Raw genomic sequence first — 20,886 nt, forward strand, 5'->3', positions numbered from 1 at the left:
CTTCGCTGGGCTCCTACCCCCTCCCTGCGCCTCCCCTGGCCCTGCCCTCCACCACCTTCCCCCACTCCACTTCCCAACCGCCCCCCGCCCCCGCATTGATCTGTTTTACTTTGCATTTTCTAGAATTGAATATATTGTGGAACTATAGGTTATTCTGCATTTTCTTGCGTTGCATATAAATGGAATCCTTGTTCGTGCTGAGTAGTATTCCAATTGTGGATATTACACAATGGGCTTGTCACCTATTGATAGATACGTATATTGTTTCTAGTTTTCCCCTATTAGAAATAGAGCTGCTAGGAACATTCCTGTACAAATCTTTGTATGCATATGTGCTTTCTTTTCTCTCGGGTAAATAATATTATCATAGACGTCACAGCACTGCAATGTTAAAGTGACCAACCTTGTTTTGGATAATTCCAGTGATGTAATTTTTCCGGTGTTTTGTTTGCCATGTTGTCAGATTGTACACATACAGTTTGTATTCAAATGAGATTACTTTAAGTATGCTGTGTGCTTGGGATCCAAGTGGCCGAGATCACTCACTTAGGCCATGCCAAAGTTTAGAGCTAGAAAGTACTTGCAAGATCATCTGGCCACTTACTTTAACATTGGTTGTTCACGGGGAAAATGGGGCCAGTGTGGCTAGTGGTTTATCAACACCACACAACCAACCAGTATGTAGGAATCAGGATTAGAAGTGTGGCTTCCCAAAGCCAGGTGTCACCAAGTGGGAGACAAGAAGAGAAGTCAGAAGGATGTTCCTGAGATTTTCTTGATAGATAGATGGATATAGATGAGATAGAGATAGCGATATAAAGATATAGTGATATAGATAGATACGCACACACACCTCCCAATGCCAATTCTTAGACTTTCTCCCAATTCTTAGACTTTCCACATGAAAGGTACCATACAAAATATCATCTGGTAGGTACATTTAGCACCAAGCACCTCCCTTCCTCCAATCTGTACCTGCAGAGCTTGGATGTACTGTTTAGTGTATGCTTTACTCACAATGCAGCAGCTTTCTGTATTCTCTGAGATTTCTCCTGCCATCCCCCCTTCCTCTCTTTTGAATTTTGATAAATGAGTTTCCAATAACCCTGTGCATCTTTTTGAGCTTTTGCTGCACAATTTCAACTCAGAAATGGTGGCAAAGCTAACAAACCATACCACTGCATTTGAAGCCTTTTTTCTTTTTTCTTTTTAATCTTCGCTAGCCCAGCACTGTAAGTTTCAGCCTTGTTCATTCATTCTCCTTCAACACCGCATGGTGCGTAACTCACTGGTGGGAACCTCCTAGGTAGATCTTCCAAAATGACAATAAATAAATAAGAGAATGAATCCAGGATGTATAGACAAAGGTACAGATGTAGATCTCTATACACACATATATATGCTGGATCAGAAAATATGGATTGCATTTAAAAATTTTTTATTTATGTAATTTTATTAACAATTTGGTTTAGAGCTTTTGCATTCGTGTTCATGAGGGATAGCAGTCTGTAGTGTTCTTTTCTTGTAATGTCTGACTGGTTTTGTATTTGACTCAGTCAGGGAGATTAAGTCGCTTGTCCATGGTCATTCTGCTGGTTAGTTGAAGAGTTTGTAAAGTCCCCCTCAAGTTTAGATTTTAGAAACTATCAAGAAATAGCAGAAGGGTAACCCGCTCATCTTTACCATCCCATCCCAATAAAGAAGTTTATTCCCAAGAAATAAATTAAACATTGTGACATTGTAAACTGGCCTAAGACCCAATTCTGGGTATCTTACATTCCTAAGATGCATGACCTTGGTCGAATATCCAGTTTCCTTATCCCTAAACTGGGGATATTGCAAGGATTAGAGACAATGCATAGTGAAACACTTAGAAATCCTCTGGGATATAGTTGGTTTTAATAAATGTTAATTACTGTTATGAAGATGTAATGAGGAAAACACTGATTGGTAAGCAGAGTTGCTAACCAATCCACCCCTGCACTTCTGTGCACCCCCCCACTCTCACTTTGGAAAGACATTCCAAAACATGGAGGGCCTCCCTCCCTCGCTACTGCCATTCTCCCATACACCTGCTATGAGGACTCTTTGCTCAGGCCCTTTCTTGTGTTGAAATGCCCCCTCTGCCCTCGACCATTTGTCTAAGTCCAACTTAACCATGACGACCACGCACCAATTTCTCATTAGCCAAATGGAAACCCTGGTCTGAAGAAAATCCTAGGTTTTACCTCATATACTGAGGTATAATAATGTTTTACCTCATATACTGAGCGGTAGAGACTACAAGCTGCCTGTCTGATATCCGTTCTCCTCTCTTTATTTACAGAAAGATCTTTGATTTTACTGAGGGTAGCAAAGTGCCTAGCTAAAATGTTTCACCCAACAGCTCCCTTGTTGCTAGTGGCTGTCATTTGATGCAGTTGTGCGCAATGACAAAAAGCAGACATCATAGGAAGACTTCCAGGAAAACCAGTTACAGAAGAGCTAACTTGGCTGGCATTGGCTTTCCGCTTTTCCTTTTCTTTCTGTCCTGGAAATTAGTGATGATGGCTAGCGCACTGGCAATCTCCTGACATAAATGTTCATGAGTCCCACCCCCTGATATCAGAGTAAAAGTCAGTAAGTTGGCCTGGGTCTCTGATGACACTGTGTAACCAACGTAATGGATTGCCTCTCTTCAGATTTCTCATTACATGAGAGACAAGTCCATCTTTTCTTTAAACCACTGCTATTTGGATTTTCTGTTGTGTAGAACTGATACACTCCGTTATCTGGTGTTCTGCGTTTGATTGTGAGCATCTCTTGGAAAGGCAAGGTTCTGTAACTTTGTGTATCTAACATACGTCCCTGTAGACTGTAGTAAATAAGAAACTATTGTTCACAATAAAACCCTCAAAAAGATAGAGTGACCCAGAAAATGGGAGATCAGCTCAATCGCCAGTTTGCTTTCCCCATGAAGAAAAAAGCAAATCAAACAAACAAGCAAACAAACAAACAAAACAAACACAACCAAACTATTTAGGTATGATGAAATGGAATAAGCTGTGTGCATTTTCTCCCCATTGAACAAAACATATGCCTCAAGTTCAGTATCGATGCCCATTTTTTCCCTATGGCAATCTAGAAAAGTCCTAGAAATGAACCAACTGGGATGTTTCTAACTAACATCCGTAGACATTTTAAAGTATTAAAGGGAGCGAGTGAATAAATGGTGTGATAGAAAAGCAGAATGAGATAGACCCTGGGTCTTGTCTTCAGCTTCTCCCTAACCAGATACAGGTTTGGGGGCCTTGGTTTGATGATCTGTAAAACGACACAAGTGCAGGGCAGGGTGGCCTAGAACTCGAAATTGAATGGTATCTGAACTCTCGTAAGTCTGTAACCATATGATTTTTGGTGAAAAATGGAACGTTATAAGCTCCTGCTGACCAGAAAGCTGAAGATTAAAATAACATTCAAGTTATTTTATAGATTTAAGCAATATCATTTATAATTCCATCGGGTTACTTTGTTGAAATTGACAAAACAACTAAAATAAGTGTGGGGAAAAATGCTTTTGTAATAATATATGGCTATACCATATATTACAGTGCCTTTTTAGGAAATGGTATTTATCAAAATGGGCTAATCCAAACTTAGGCCTGGGAGATACATAGAGACTCTTCAGATCAATATATATTTAAGCCATTATAAACAATGGGATATAAAATTGTTCAAGCTGTGTTTTGGGGCAAAGTGACCATCAATATAGGAAAATAACCTTAGAGTCTAAGGTTTAGAATGATAATTTATTCCAACCAAAAGAAATAATTTTTGAGTTAAATTTAGTGTCATATGCATGCGTATATACATATATATCTATGAAACAAAGCAAGACTATACATATCCATTTGGGAAAAAAAGGCTTTGAGGCAATAGAAGCAGTCAAAGGAATTTCCAATGAACCAATGCAAATATCAACAGGTTCAGGTACAGGAAAATTAAAATGCATACCTACTGGAGGTGACTGACTCAGTCGGTTAAGCATCTGACTTTTGATTTTGGCTCAGCTAATGATCTCACGCCTCATGAGTTCAAGCCCTGCATTGTTGTTTTCCTTTTTATTTTTCCGATTTGGGACTGTGATGGTTCCTTTTATGTGTCAGTTTGGGCTACGAGACACCCACATAACTAGTTAGACATTATTTCTGTGTGTGTCGTCTAGAAAGGGCGATTCTAGACAAGATTAATGTTTGAATCGGTGGGCTGAGTAAAGGCAGTGACTCTCTCCAGCGTGGGCCAGCATCCAGTCACTAGAGGCAGAGGAAGGTTGACTTGTTCTCGGCCTGACTCCTTGAGCTGGGTCAAACCCTCAGCACATCTGCTTCTGAACACTCTCCATCTCTCAGGACTTGAACTACAGGCTTCCCGGTTCTCCAACCTGTAGATTTTTCAGTCTCCATAATTACGTGTGCCAATCCCTTCAAATGAGTTTTTCTATATTATATACATCTCCCATTGGTTCTGTGTCTCTGGAGAGCCCTCACTAATACAGGAATTAATCATTTATTGTTTTGTATTTTGTGGTCAATATGTATGCATTTTAAAGTTTTTTTTTTAATCTTTTACATTTATTTTGAGAGAGAGTGAGCATGTGCGAGTAGGGAAGGGGCAGAGAAAGAAACAGAGAGAATCCCAACCAGGCTCCATGATATTAGCACGGAGCCCAATGCAGGGCTTGAACTCATGAGGCGTGAGATCATTAGCTGAGCCAAAATCAAAAGTCAGATGCTTAACCGACTGAGTCAGTCACCTCCAGTAGGTATGCATTTTAATTTTCCTGTACCTGAACCTGTTGATATTTGCATTGGTTCATTGGAAATTCCTTTGACTGCTTCTATTGCCTCAAAGCCTTTTTTTCCCAAATGGATATGTATAGTCTTGCTTTGTTTCATAGATATATATGTATATACGCATGTATATGACACTAAATTTAACTCAAAAATTATTTCTTTTGGTTGGAATAAATTATCATTCTAAACCTTAGACTCTAAGGTTATTTTCCTGTATTGATGGTCACTTTGCCCCAAAACACAGCTTGAACAATTTTATATCCCATTGTTTATAATGGCTTAAATATATATTGATTTGAAAGGGGAGCATTGTAATAACCTATAAACATTTACTATTATAATATAAGGGAAATTAATATTATCTATATGGGCAAACTCAGATCTGACTGGACAGATGGTAAAAGCATAGAGCAGATGGTTTGCACAAGGGAAAATACAAATAGTGAACTGACGCTGGGAAGGCTGTTTAGCTTCCCTAATAATTAAAGAATTGCAAATTACAATAACCTAATATACAATTTTATACATATTAAATTATTAATGGCAGGTTTTTTAAACCAAAGTTAATTGTCCTTTGGGGACTCAGGTATACTCATACACTGAGTATTAGTACGTGGCATCATTTTTCCGGAAAGAAATCTGACAACATGAAGATCACCGAACTTCGGCACATCTGCTTTGGAGAGCAAATCCTATGGAGAGAGTTCAAGAAGGGGGGAAGTACCCAATTTTTGCAAAGGTGTTTATAGCTATGCTTTTCACAATAGTAGAAGAGGCTAAAATCATCCACAGCCAGGAAATGGCTGCAGAAATCTTGACACATACAGTGAAACATTATATAGCCATTAAAACATCAAATATGAAGATTATCTGGGTTTATGGCATGATCTCTGTGAAATAATGTCGAGGGGAAAGGTAGAAAACAAAATAGGTAATACCCAAGAATAATAACATGTAAATGCGTGCGCTGTGAAACCGTGTTCTGAAGCATAAAATTTTGGAGAAGATACTGTTTTTGGTGAAAAGATACAGTTTTTGGACTTTCAAAGGATTTTCTTCTTAATTTTGCAAATGCTCATATTCCTTTTGGATAAATTAGAAAATAGAGGTGTGCAAAAAAATTCTTAAGCACTGTCTCAGAAATCTTACTGGTAATACGTGGTATATATTCTTTTAATCTTTTTCATATATACTTTGGTTAATATGTTTTAAATACTTCCCTTTCTCCTCGACCTGTACTCTGATTTTTCATTAAAGAATAAACTCCTCCCCAACCTGGGTAACTGTACCGCCCACCCCATTCTCAGTTACATCATTTGGATAGGATGGGTTTAGAGCAAGGTTTCTCAACCTCAGAACTTCAGACATTTGGGGACAAATAATCCATTGATGTGTGTTGGAGGGAGGGTGGGAAACCCTTATGCAATGAATGCATTGCACAGTTTTTAGTAGCATTCCTGGCCTCTTACCCACTAGAGGCCGGTAGCATCCTCCTCCAGTTGTGACACTGACAAATGTCCCCTGGGGGCAGCTTCACCTTCGGTTGGGCACCATTCTCGGGGTTACGAATAACTGCATCCTAAAACCCTTTAAACTATTGTTTAGGGTCTTTTTCAATCTCACATAAGAAGTGTCATATTGTTGGTACGCTTTGACAACTTGATGTTATCATTCAGTATTTTATTTTTTAAAGATGTATTGAGATGGACAGACGAATATAGATTTAGTTCATTCCTTCAACTGCTGTATAGAATATATTGTACCGATAAACCAGAGGATATTCGTTATTCTACTTAGAGAACATAGGATGTTTTCATTCTTCAGCTATTACAAACCATGCTACCATGCTACGAGTGCATAACTTTGTACAAACCCTGTTCGCGTGGGATTTCTCTAGTCTAGACATCTAGAAGTGAAATTGCTAAACGGAAGAACAATGCACCTTCAGCTTTTTCAGGCCTTCCGTATCGCTCTTCAGAGCGGTGGTACCAACGTGTACCAGCTCCTGTTTCCCCACATCTTCGTCAACATTTAGTATTACGAGATTTATTAATTTTTCCCAATGTAATGGGTACAAAATGGGGTTTCATTAATTTTTAATCTTCATTTCCTGGGTTGTTAATGGGGTTGAGAATCTTTTCAGACCTTTACTACCCACTGAGTTTCTTCTGTCTGTGAATTGGGTGCGTTCTGGTCTCTTTTTCTTTTAGATTGGTTTTCTTTCTATTAAAGCTCGTTAGAATTCTTTGTAATTAGGCATACTGATTTGTTTTGTGATTGTACGAGTTTCAATCGTTTTCTCCCCTAATGTGAATTGTTTACTTTGCTCATATCTTTTGTATGGAAGTTTTCACTTTTAAGTAGTCAAATGATCTACCTATACCTTTAGAGTTTGTTTATATCCTCTTATGTGTTTATCCCCTTATGTTCATGGGTTGGGTGGGTCTAATATTCCACAAACAGTATACACGGTTGCAGTCATACTGTATGTACCCTGTTCCACTTGCTTTTCTTATATTTTGTTTTCAAATTTTACCTGTATGGCTTTTAAAAACCTATCTTATTTATTTGAATGGATCTTTTGTAATAATGACATTCTCTTACGTTATCTTCTGAAGCTTAAAGTTTTATTTTTACCATTGGAGTTTTTGGCCCTCTTGAAATTAACTTTTGCGTATGAAGTAAGGGTCTAATTTTGTCTTTTTCTACACGGAAAGTCAATTGTCAGAACTACTTATAAGTGTTCATTTTTTTTTAAGTGTATTTATTGGTCTTGAGAGAGAGAGAGAGAGAGCACGAGCAGGGGAGGGGCAGAGAGAGAGAATCCCAAGCAGGTTCCACGCTGTCAGTGTGGAGCCCAGTGCGGGCTCCTACTTAACGACGTGTGAGATCATGACCCACGATGAAACCAAGAGTCAACCGCTTAACCGACTGAGCCACCCAGGCGCCCCTAAATGTTCATTTATTAAACCATTTATTAAAGAGTCTCTTCTGTTCCACTGGCCTCTATGTTTATCTCTATACCAATATCACACTGTTTCAACACTGTCATTTTATTTTGTTCAATGCTATAATTTTATATTAAGCTTGAATTTAGCAAATATAAATCTCCTTTCTTCAAAAATGTATTGGCTATTCTTGGCTTTTCGTTCATCTAAGTAAAATACAGAATCGCCTTCCATGTATTTAACTGCATGAAAATAACTCTGTTGGAATGTTGGTTGGAAATCCATTGAATTTATAAACTAAGGGGTAGACAACTTCTATTTTTGATAATGTTGATAAAAGTAACGTAGCTCTTCATTTATTTAGGTTTTCTTTTGTATTTTTCCATAGTCTTCTGTTACTATCAGTAGAAGTGTTGCCATACTTTGTTTGCTACAAGAAACTTGGTAGCTTTGGTGGCTATTGTATGTTTAATTACATATTCTCATTATTTCCTGTTTGTATATTTGAATGTAATTTTGGCATATCAATATTTTACCCAGTAGTCTTTCCAAACGTTCTTCTTATATTCAATAGTTTGTCTTAAAGTTTCTCGAATTGTCTATGAAAACAATCTTATAGTTATATCATCTTTCTTTCTTTCTAGTCTTTATATCTTTAGTTTCTTATTGTGCTGGTTTAGACCCTCATAAATGTTGGACAGATATATTGACAGCAGGCGCCCTTTTTTGTTCTGGCTCTAGAAGAAATGCTTCTGACATTTCTTCAGTGTACATGACGTTTGTTGTGACTTTTTGGTAATCTTTACTAGGATGGAAATGCTCCTTTCTATCCCTAGGATACTAAGAGTTTTTATCCAGAATGAGTGTTGACTTTTATTTGTTGGCTTTCCTGTATCTAGTGAGATGATCATGCGGCCTTTCTTTTTTACTATGTTCATAGTACCGTATATTACAGTTAATATTACAGTAATAGTTTTTCTACCAGGAGCAAACCATCGTTGAAATCTTGAGATCAGCTCAGCTTGGTCGTGACGTATTTTTTACACATTGTTAGATTGCCAATATTTTATTTAGGATTTTCACATTTATATTCAAAATTGAGTTGACTTTGTTGTCCTCCTTTCTCGTGGCGTCGTTGGCCGGTTTTAACATCAAATTTATGATAGCCTCACCAAATAAGTCTAGAAGCTTTTATGTATATTGCTCAAAATCAATCGATGTAGCTATGTATCATAATTTTAATGGCTTCCCTGTTATTTGGATGTATCATAATTTATTTATAAATTGAAGAAGACACCATGTGTAGTTTGTCAGTAATTTTAATTGTGAGGATGGTAAATAATTAATAAAACCAATTTTAAAATAATCTGTTATTTTCCTTTATAAGATTTTTTACACTAAACAAATTTTAACGTTTTATTTTTTGAGAGACAGAGAGAGACAGAGTGTGAGCAGGGGAGGGGCAGAGAGAGAGGGAGTCACAGAATCCGAAACAGGCTCCAGGCTCAGAGCTGTCAGCACAGAGCCCGATGCAACTCTCGGACCCACGAATGCAAGACCATGACCTGAGCGGAAGCTCAACGGACTGAGCCACTCAGGCGCCCCAATAATCTGTGATCTTCCTGACTTCTCTGGTTCTGCCCCCATATCGTAAAAATTTCCTGGCCAAATTGGTGTGACTGGCACTGACTTTTTCACTGAGGTTCAATTCTCCCTCTGGAGGGAGAGGACTGGCATCATTTCAGATGGCCTGTGTTGGTCCAGGGAACTGTGGGTTGGCCTTTGATCTCCTGGTCCATCTTGTCTCTATCCCCAGACTATGCTGATTCATTTTTTTTCCCCGTGAAAACACGAAGGCTTTCTTTGCCTTCTGTGCTCCTCAGAATCCTCCGCTTGCTGAACCTAATCTAAATTCGCTTCTATGCTCTTCAAGGGAGCCAGCCCTTACCTGACACTCTAGAATGATCCAGAGAGCTGAATTCTGACTCAGAGTGATTTCCCTGTTAGTCCCTCCTTCCACTCCCTTTCCTTTTTATGAGCATTCCTGTTTATCCATATACATTACAGTTTTAGGACAGTTTCCACTGTTTGTTGTTGTTGTTGTTGCTGTTTGTTTGTTGTGGTAGCTTTACAAGTACTCAAACCAGTCCTTAAAACCCAAGTATCACCCTTCTGGGGCAGAAGAATATTTCAGCAAGGAGGGAGGTCTAGATTTTCCTCCCACTGCATTTTAATTGGGTCAACCGAACAAGGCTTTCAGAGGAAACATCATTGTGCCTTTGAGCACCTTCGGCAACTCCTTCAAAATCATGGTGGCAAATCTCTGAACATATTTCCCGGGGCTGGTGAATCTCCTCTCTCCAGATGGCTCACCACAACAAGCTAATCCCACTTCATGTTACTGGTAATTGCATTCTCCCATGAGAAGGAAATTGTATGAGATCCGTGAACATTTGATGTATGGATATTTCTAAACAGCCTGACTTGGAAAAGATTAAAACAGCCTTGTATTCCCAATCCCTCAGACCTCCTCACGGGCAGGACCCAGATTTTAATCTGCTCCAGGTGGCAAAATTCGGGAAGGCTTATAGCTCTCGGCATCTTCAATTAATGCCAAGTGTAATCATAGTTGGCAGAGTTCAGGGTGTTCTGGCACATTTAAGGGATGGGCATAGAACCTCTCTGCCAAGTCCTCAGACTACTATCTTTTGGATTGCACTTTTCATAATCAAAAGCTCCTGTGATTAACGAGCTCCAGGCAATGGGTAATCCCCTACACTTAAAAAATCAGAACCATGGGGGGAAAAAAAAAACAAACGAAGAACGAATTATTCCACACAGCCCTGGGTTTCTCAACCTCCGAAGCTTTGTGCAAAGCCTCTCTTGTAGGACCTTTGCCATGCAGACAGCTGAGCCTGATTGAGTTGTGTTATGTCTGAGTGTGAGCGAGGTTGTCTGCTGTTCCACATCCATGAGTGTATCTGTTTTAGTTTTGCCCATGAGCTCAGGGGCGTCCGGATTTGGCCACATTTAAAAGCAAAACAAAAGCATCAAAACGCTGGATTTGGGAAATAATCGCATAGCTGGACTCGCCTTTGCCTGTTGATTGGCTTTTGGTCTGCGGCGACCTGAGTCGGGATGTTCCCAGGGCTCGTGATAGGGACGACTCGACATCACCTTCAGCAAGTCATAAAAGTCCAATTTACGCTCTAGGACTGAAGTTCTACCCCAGGAAAAATTAGGAGCTGAGTAAATGCTTTTCCTTAATTTGATGGCCATGGTGAAGTTTTAAAACGTGAAGCGTCTTGAATTCCACCAGGAAATCAAGGAGAGCAGTCACCAAGCCGATGAAAGGGTCTGGTGCTTGTGTTTAACGCCTCTTTAGAAATACTACCAAGACCGTGGAGTAAAAACCACCTTTAGAAACCGTAATAGACTTAAAACATTCTCGACGCAGCTACTGTCTTGGCTTTTCTGACTCTCCAGAGGTCACGAAGGAGCGAGAAAACAGTGTTCTTGCGGTTCGAGTAAAGTCAAAAACAAAACCTTGGTCATTGGCGCGTCCTTCAATTTTGTAAATAACTAAAGTTTGTATTTAAATTAGATTTTATTAGGGGCGCCTGGGTGGCGCAGTCGGTTAAGCGTCCGACTTCAGCCAGGTCACGATCTCGCGGTCTGTGAGTTCGAGCCCCGCGTCAGGCTCTGGGCTGATGGCTCGGAGCCTGGAGCCTGTTTCTGATTCTGTGTCTCCCTCTCTCTCTGCCCCTCCCCCGTTCATGCTCTGTCTCTCTCTGTCCCAAAAATAAATAAAAAACGTTGAAAAAAAAAAATTTAAATAAAAAAAATAAATAAATAAAATAAAATAAATTAGATTTTATTAGTCATTGTAAAATGGTGCACTGACTTCATTACACATTGCTTTTAAAAGCCGGAGAAACGGGCTCCTAATTCTGTTTTATCACACATGACATAAAAGTCTTTGTGACGACTTTGGCTGTCTTTGGCTGTCTCCCAAACCGAAGAGGGTGAGTCCGCACAAGCGTCTCAGTTCTCTCCCGTTGGACACTGGCTTCCCCTTCAAAGCCACCAGTGTCCCGCGTCCTGCGCTGCTGTGAACAACAGGAGAACGTACTGGATTCCTCCTCAGCACAGCCCGGGCAGAATGACGATTTCTACAGAACGTGAGTAAATGCAAAAGGACAATCAAAGGAAACAAACAGAATGAAGCCTCTTCCATTCTGTTATTCTCTCCCCTAAGTTGATTTCACTGTGCCCAAACTCTTCCTCCCCCGGCTTCCCTTCCAATGTGCCCTGTGTAACTCATTCTACCATAAACAAACTCCTGCTTTGAGGCTCAGGTTACTTAACGTCTACAATACCCATGACCTGTTCCTCAGTCCTGCCATCTGTCAACCTTCAGGTCACTCTCCCCCATTCACTGAGGACATTTGCACCTGGCTCTTTGTGTTTCTCTCCAGCCCAACTGCTGGGTGATCTCAGAGTTCACGTAGAGGACTGTTCGACACCCTAACGGCAGGTCTGTGCGGCTCCAAGTTTAATATCTTCCGCTGCCTCCTGCAGGCAGCTGGAGCATCAGAATCATTAAGCCAGGCAACTTAAATAAAAGGTGACAACCAGAGCTTTTCATCTCCAGCAGCCACAGTAGAACTCCCAGACACAGAATCAGAAATCCCTCGATTACTGGGGGAATAGCTCTTAGTCTTAAGATATATTTTGTCTGAGGCAGGGCAGATTCCCAAGCTTCTTATTGAAATTGTTAGGAAAGAAGCTCTTATAAATTTCTTTGGTGTACTAGAGAGTCCATGGGAATTATTAGAAACTCACTCGTACTAATTCAATGTTAGAATTAATTAATTAGAATTAATTAGTATGTAATTATCATAGATGTAACTATTGATTTTGTGTGCTGCTCTCTTTACGTGGTTTCGTGAACCTAACAATGTTTCCAAGGGCTTTTCCCACCAGAACTGAGCTACCCCCAGGAACCATTACACTTGGCAGAGGGAGAGTTATTTGTTTTCCAATTATCCAATTTTTTTTGTTTGTTTCATTTTTATCTCCTTCTCCAATTTTCTTAATTCAGTTTTTTGTTTGTGTGTTCTTTGGTACCGATCTTTCTTCCCATGCTGGCTTTTCAGGTTATACCTCTCTGTTTTATGGGGGTTTTTTTGTTTTTTGTTTTTTTTTTTGCGTTTATTTATTTTTGAGACAGAGAGAGACAAAGCGTGAACAGGGGAGGCGCACAGAGAGAGGGAGACACAGAATTGGAAGCAGGCTCCAGGCTCTGAGCCATCAGCCCAGAGCCCGACTCGGGGCTCGAACTCACGGACCGCGAGATCGTGACCTGAGCCGAAGTCAGACGCTCAACCGACTGAGCCACCCAGGCGCCCCTCTGTTTTATGTTTTAATGGTTGCCCTCGACATGGCCATATACATCCTTATCACCGTGTATTATATACACCAGCTGATTTTAAGATTCGATTTTCAGCATTTTGACTATGATGTATGTGGGTGTCTTTACCACTATGTTTGTTCTATATGAGGTTTGTTGAGATTCTTGACCCTTTGGGTTGAACTTTCTCCACAAGATCAGAATTTTTTCAGCCATTGTGTCTTCAAATGTTTTTTCCTGTCTCAATCTCTCACTTTCTTCTTCTTTTTCGGCTCTCATTATATGTATATGAGATAACTTGATGCATTCCCCAGGTCACTGAGGCTCTGTTTAAGTTAACTTAAAAAGTCCTTTTTTCTCAGGGCACCTGGGTGGTTCAGTCAGTTAAGCATCTGACTCTTGATTTCTGCTCAGGTCACGATCTCACGGTTTGTGAGTTTGAGCCCCATGTCGGGCTCCGTGCTGACAATGCAGAGCCTGCTTGGGATTCTCTCTCTGTGTCTCTCCCTTTCTCTCTCTCTCCCTCCCATGTGCTTACTTGCTCTCTCTCTCTCTCTCTCAAAATAAATAAATAAACTTAAAATAAAATCCTTCTTTCTCTCTGTGCTTCTGCTTTGAAAATTTCTATTATCCTGTGTTCAAGTTCATTGGCTTTTTCTTGTGCAGTGTCTAGTCTGCTGTTAAACCAATACAGTTTATAGTATAAAATCATATTATGTTATTATATTTATTATATTATAGTTACATTTAGATTTGGAGATCTTCTTTTTCAGATCGATTATTTCCATTTGGCTTCTTTTTATTATAGTTTTCATTTTTAGGCCGAGATTCCATATCTGTATCTCGTGTTCATCTTTTCATGTTCATAAATTTTGAACAAATTTATAATACCTGTTCTCGTAATTCCAGCATGGCCATCTCTGGGTCTGTCCCTATTAACTTTTTATTCCTCCCAGGTATGAGTCACTTTTCTCTGCCGCATCCACATCTAGTGATTTTTTTTTTTTATTACGTACTTTGAAAATGCTACTTAGCGATGAATTTTGATGTTTTTCTTTAAAGAGTGGTGGGTTCACTTCTGGCATTCAGTTGGTTTGCAGATGGATCAGTTCGATCCTGCTGAGACTTGTTTTAGGCTCTGTTAGGGCAGGGGTCGGGCTGCCCTTGCTCTAGATGTGGCCTTTCTAAGCTCTCGGCTCAATGTTCAGGAAGTTCTCTCCCCCCTGGGTGGTTGGAACTCCAAAATCTTCCAGCCCTGCATGGCGGATGGTGACTCTGTCCTGCTCAGACAGGGTCTCTGCCCCCCCAAGCTCTCACCCTGCACATATGCAGCATAGACCACAGCCAAAAACTCAAGAGGACCCTTTGAAAATCCAAGATTTCTGGAGCTGCTTCTCCGTGAAGCTCCCTCCTCTTATCGCATTTTATCCACCCATCTCCACTTTAACGTCCTTGAACCTGACCTCTGCTTCCTCAGCCCAGTGACACCATTCCTGCTGTTTGGGTTCCATTTGCTGTGCCATAGTTTGGAAGGTGCCATCGGGCAGATTGCAAGGTGAATGCGCAGTTTCCTTTCTTTCAAAGATCACAATTTTGTGGTGTGTCCATTGTCCACTGCCTGAAATTGTTGCCCTACATATTTTGTTCAGTTTGACAGTTTTTGTGTTAGAAGGGCCACTCTGATTCTTGTTAGCTCATCGTGACCAGAACCAAAAATCAGCTCAGGGGTTTTGAGAAATACAAACCTTCGTGTTCGGGGGAAGGAATCCTATATTTTCGTTTGTTCATTCATCTTCCTGAGGTAGTGCTGAATAAATGCGTCGATGGCTCTTTCGGTTTTGGCCCCTTTCTTCTTCTCTATATCCAGTTCCTTCTTTTGCTAACTCTCGCTAATAAGAGGGACTTGAGATTTGCTTCTGTGCCAAATGGAACTTTGGCAGCTACAGAAAAGTTATATGTGGCAGTAAGTCTGTATACACTAGAATTTTGCTTAAGAGAAATCAGAGAGGGATTGATGCACACAGAACATATAAACATCTAGGTTTACAAAGCCCAGGTCAACGTAGCCGGCAGAAAACTTGCTTGCCTTATTTCCCTCCTAGTTCCATGCTTATGACCGAATGAACATGCTCTGATTTCTCCCTGTTCAAGAGTAGTCATCAAACTCTGACTTTTTCTTCGACAAGGCCGAGGAACACCAGGTCAAGCTTCCTGACTGTCCCAAGCCTTCCAATTCACTTTCCAATCTAGGGAAGTGCCTTGATCTCAAGCAGGTAGCCGGACTTTGTGGTCTACGCTCTGAATTTAGTCATGGTCAAAGTGAAACCCACCCTCAAATCTATCCACCCTACCCCCCTCCCCCCCCCCCCCCACAGCCAAGCTAGGGAGTAGTCAATCCACTGCAGTTCATGAAATAATGTTTTGTTTTGTTTTTGTTTTTAGAGAGAGAGAGAGACAAAGCATGAGCAGGGGGAGGGGGCAGAGAGAGAGGAAGACACAGAAGCTGATGCAGGCTCCAGGCTCCGAGCTGTCAGCACAGAGCCCGATGCAGGGGTCAAACTCGTGAACCACGAGATCACGACCCGAGTCACCTGAAATAATGTTTTAAATATGCAATAATCTGAACTTTTAAAATTAAACACTCGAACCCACAGTATAGTCCCAACATTGTGCAAGAACCGGGTTGAATGGTAGAGTTGAGGTGTCTTTAGAAGTCACCAGATTCAACTTCTCCATTTCCATTTTAGTCAAATGAGGGCCAGAGAGGCTGATGTTGTCCCCAGTTTCATACATCGAAAGGATCAGGGGGCGCCTGGGTGGCTCAGTCGATTGAGCGTCCGACTTTCAGCTCAGGTCATGATCTCGCGGTTTGTGGGTTCAAGCCCCACGTCGGGCTCTGTGCTGACCGCTGAGAGCCTGGAGCCTGCTTCGGATTCTGTGTCTCCTTCTATCTCTCTGCCCCTCCCCCACTTGTGCTCTGTCTCTCAAAAATAAAGGTAAAAAAATTTTTTTTTAAATAATAATAAAGGATCAGAAACAGATTGACAGCTTGCATTTTCTAACCGTTAGTGGAGACTCCTGATGCTTCACAATGCAAATGAAAGACTCCCCTATTCTGGTTCCCTTGTCTTATTAGATCTGTTTTTCAGTAAGTTCTATTCACCAGAGAACTCTGTAGGAGGGCCATGGTGAAATAGAAGTAGCTAAAATGACCCTATCTCTTTTATCTTGAATATATCTGTGCATTCTTTCTTAATTCTTGTTTCATTGCTCCTTTAGAGCCCATGTTTTAATTGGACATATTTATTTTTGTTATAATGAAGGCATACATTTTATTTAAAAGTAGCCATCTTAACAGCTGAATCAGTGGTCCGTTGCAGCCAATTTTGATTATATCTTACCTCACTTCTCTTTACTTACCGAGATCTTTCTGGGGTTTGGATGGCTGGATTGCAAACCAAAAAGCAGAACATCGTACGCCATTTCTCTGAAAGCCAAGTTCACCTAAATCGAATAATTATCCACACAGGGTATCATCTATTTGTATGCCTTTATAAATAAATAACCTTCCTTTGAATAAAAATCATTTGCTTCTTGATTACTTATTATTCATAATGTTGCCGAACTTTAATATGTTCAAATTATGACTTAAAGAGGCATCATCCCTAAGCTGTCAGTCTTATAATTGCTACCTCATTGAGGGACTTAACTCAGTGAGTATTCAGTAAGTGCTTGTAACAAGTCATAAAAGAGGGGCACCTGGGTGGCTCGGCACATTAGGCGGCCGACTTTCGATTTTAGCTAACGTTACGATCTCACGGTTCGTGGGATCGATCCCCACGTCGGGATCTGTGCTGACAGTGCAGAGCCTGCTTGGGATTCTCTTTCTTCATTTCTCTCTGCCCCTCCCCTGCTCGCTCTCTCTCTCTCTCTCTGTCTCTCAATCGAAATAAAGAAATAAACATTTTTTTTAAAGTCATAAAATAGAGGACATGATATTATTTCTGTCTTCGTGATGTCTCTCCGCAAGCTGGGCAGTCAAGATGTAGACCCACGTGAATGGAAACATCGTTGGGGAGAAACCGGGTAAATTAGGGGTAGTTTTACAGAGGCGACAGCGAACGTGGGTATGGAAGGAGAGAATCTGCGAAGCTGGGGGGCAAAAAAGCACTCAAAGCAAGAGTAGGCCAGCAACCAGAAATAGAGAGAGAGCAGGCGGGCTATTTGTGAGGCCACAGTCTCTGAGAAAGTAAATAAGACCCACTATTGCCTGACAGTCCTGGAAATCCAAGCGCTCTACCTGTGGACCTACTTGATCCTATTTAACTCCCCTGAAGACGAGGTATTAGTTGTCACCTGACTTCAGCAGGAAATGGATGTCATTCCCGCCCCTCTGTCACAGATGAAGAGGTTGAAGTTCGCAGAGGGAAGCGACGGGCTGCAGGTGCCACGGCCAATGGCCATGGGGAAGAGGCGGCAGAATTTGAGATCCAAACGCCTCGTTCCATGGCATGTGCCCGAACCACTGAGCTCTCACACGGCTTCTACAAGCGGGGGGTCGGAGATGGCCGGAGCCAAATGTTTGTATCTATTCTTGCGAACTGTGTGAGACCTTGGGACCGCTTCCGGTGGAGTGGTGTGCAGATTTCACTAAGTGCTGCTTTTCCCTGCCTCGCAGACCAGAAGGCGGCGAAGACTTGTGCCCACTTAACACGACAATTCAGTTTCCGCTCGGAGTGGACGCCCTTGGACCAGCCTCACTGCAGGCCCTCGCCTCAGGTCTGCCCTGTGACCCACGTTATTTTTTCCTTGAGAGAGAGAGAGAGAGAGAGAGGGAGGGCACAAGTGAAAGGCGCCCATGACCTATGTTATTTTAAGATTACTATTTAGTTGTAGGTGAATTCTTGTCATAGCCATGATTATTATAGCTTCCAATTTCGAGTTTCTAACTACCATCGCAGGGGGGAGGTGAGACGGGGAACAGGTCTTTAAGAAGTCAAGTAGAAGGAGTGATGGGCATCGGAGGCCTGAAGGAAAACCCTCACCAAATCCTGGGGTTGCACCTGCTACGTGAAAAGTACTTTTGCTGGCATTACATTTCTAGGTTAAAGTACGTATTTACATTTCGATTAATATGTGCTGAAAATCATTTCTGCTGAAATGTCAGACTGCCTTGTAGCGGAGTCTGAGTGCCCCCAGCAACACTCTGCTGTTCTCTTATTATTATTATTTAAATGTTTATTTATTTTTGAGAGAGAGAGAAAGCATGAGTGAGGGAGGGGCAGACAGACAGGGAGACACAGAATCCGAAGCAGGCTTCAGGCTCCAAGCTGTCAGCACAGAGCTCGACGCGGGGCTCGAACCCACAAACCGCGAGATCATGATTTGAGCTGAAGTTGGACGTTTAACTGACTGAGCCACCCCCGTGCCCCAGAACTCTGCTGTTCTGCTCTATTCTTTTATGATAAAGAATAAACCCTGGGGGCGCCTGGGTGGCGCAGTCGGTTAAGCGTCCGACTTCAGCCAGGTCACGATCTCGCGGTCCGTGAGTTCGAGCCCCGCGTCAGGCTCTGGGCTGATGGCTCGGACCCTGGAGCCTGTTTCCGATTCTGTGTCTCCCTCTCTCTCTGCCCCTCCCCCGTTCATGCTCTGTCTCTCTCTGTCCCAAAAATAAATAAAAAACGTTGAAAAAAAAAATTTATAAAAAAAAAAAAAAAAAAGAATAAACCCTGATACATAATCACATCTGAATTTCTACCTGTTTTGCAGATATGTCGTGTGTGTGTGTGTGTGTGTGTGTGTGTGTATGTGTAAACATTGAACGTTCAGATGGGATATCTAAGGATAATGAGATTCTCAACACATAATATCACCATAGCAACCAGTATTTCATTAGTCTCCGAACGACAATAGATTGGTTAATGCTTTAATCCACCAAAATTGTGGATATTCACTCATGGAACTAAAATATTCTTACTACTTATTATATGCAAGAGTAAGGAGACTTTTTCTATTGGAAAGTATAAAATAAGAGTATCCTGGGACTAATAACAAGTCAACAACATTTTCTGGGTGCCACACAGTGCTGAGACAGATATTTACATTTAATAGCTGATATAAAATGTTTGCACTAACTCTGGCTTGTTAGACTAGCTCTTCAATGGAAAGTTCTGTTATTTCATTTTCTAACTAGACTGAGCCATGGACCATCTATGTAAGTCAAAGTTTTTAACATACCACATACACACACACACATACACACACACCCCAGAAAGAGAGAGAGAGAGAGAGAGAGAGAGAAGGAGCACTAATGAAAAGCTTTAGTCATGCATGCATATTCATTAATTTCTCCCTGAGGAACACTCCATCAACCTTTACATACTAATGCCTGACAGGCCAAGCTGGTTGAAAGTTCTCTTTCAGCCACGAAGTAATATTTTCCTGTGTTGCAAGACATGATGCATAAGGAACTTTCTTCTGTAAGGCTAAGAGATAGTGTGGTCCCCAAATAATGAAAGAGAAAACCACGGCACTTACGGAGTCATAAACAATGGAAATCTGGAAGGTGATGTTAACCAATGTGTTTCCTTTTCTTCTTGGGAGTGAACTTTTCAGGAGCTCCTCTGTCTGAAAGAAGCGAAGCAACATTCTAGTTCTTTCCCTGAGGACTTTTATTCTACTCCGCTTCTCGCTCAGATCAAATGCCTTTCGAGAATTGGACTTAAGCAAACTCCGCCTTCTTTTTCTTTTCTTTAACTTAATTCTCGCTTTTTTTCTAAGATAGTCATTTATAGAAATGGCAGTACCTGCAAAAGACTTGCCTCTGATCCCCTGTGGGAAACTTAACAAATAGGACCAAAGAGCGGTGAGAGAATTCTTAGGGACACTTGACATGAATCCTCTAGAGTCGGGGGTATGCAAGCACATGGGGGCTGTTGCCAATGTTTGGCCCAGTGTCCAGTGGGGTGTTCTGGCCCAGCAAGTCTTGAACCATGAGAGTGGCCTGGGGAGAGGTGGGGTACAATCCCAACCTAACCAACTTCTCTGTGCTCCTTGAGAGATGGGCGTGGATTCTGCCTAAGCCATCATTAGGAGAAGGGAAAAACCCATTGGACAAAGCTCCATGACGGCTGCGGTTGGAGAAAACCAATGTCTGTATCCTCAAAGAGTTGAAATTCTTTGGTAAATCATTTGTATACACAATTCATTTTAGGAAGATTGCCATCCGAGGTTGGCTGGGTTCTCTTTGTTTTTAAGTTTGAGACTTTAAAGAAGCCAGCTAACTCTATCCAGAAAATGAATGTATGAGTTGCTAGAATTTTTTTTCCGATTATATATAATTAGTATACTTCCTATTTCATCCTTTGTCTTCAAAAAAATAGAGGGAAATCACTTTAATCAGGGATGGATATTGTCATAAGTGGAAGGAACTCTTTCAATAGAAGACATCTTTCTTTTTTAATTCTTTTTTTCTCTTTTAAGAGAGAGAAAGAGTACGTGTGAGCAGGGGAGAGGGGAGAAGGGGGAAAGAGAGAGACTCCCAAGTTAGGCACTACGCTCAGTGCAGAGCCCAATGTGGGGTTCAATCCCAAGACCCTGGGACCATGACCTGAGCCAAAATCAAGAGTTGGATGTCCAACGAACTGAGCCACCCTGGCACAGTTTTAAGTATGAAGAAAGTATCACTTATACT

Source organism: Panthera pardus, unplaced genomic scaffold (assembly GCF_024362965.1).
Source record: "Panthera pardus isolate Hobbes unplaced genomic scaffold, ASM2436296v1 HiC_scaffold_6, whole genome shotgun sequence".
Taxonomy (NCBI): Eukaryota; Metazoa; Chordata; class Mammalia; order Carnivora; family Felidae; genus Panthera; species Panthera pardus.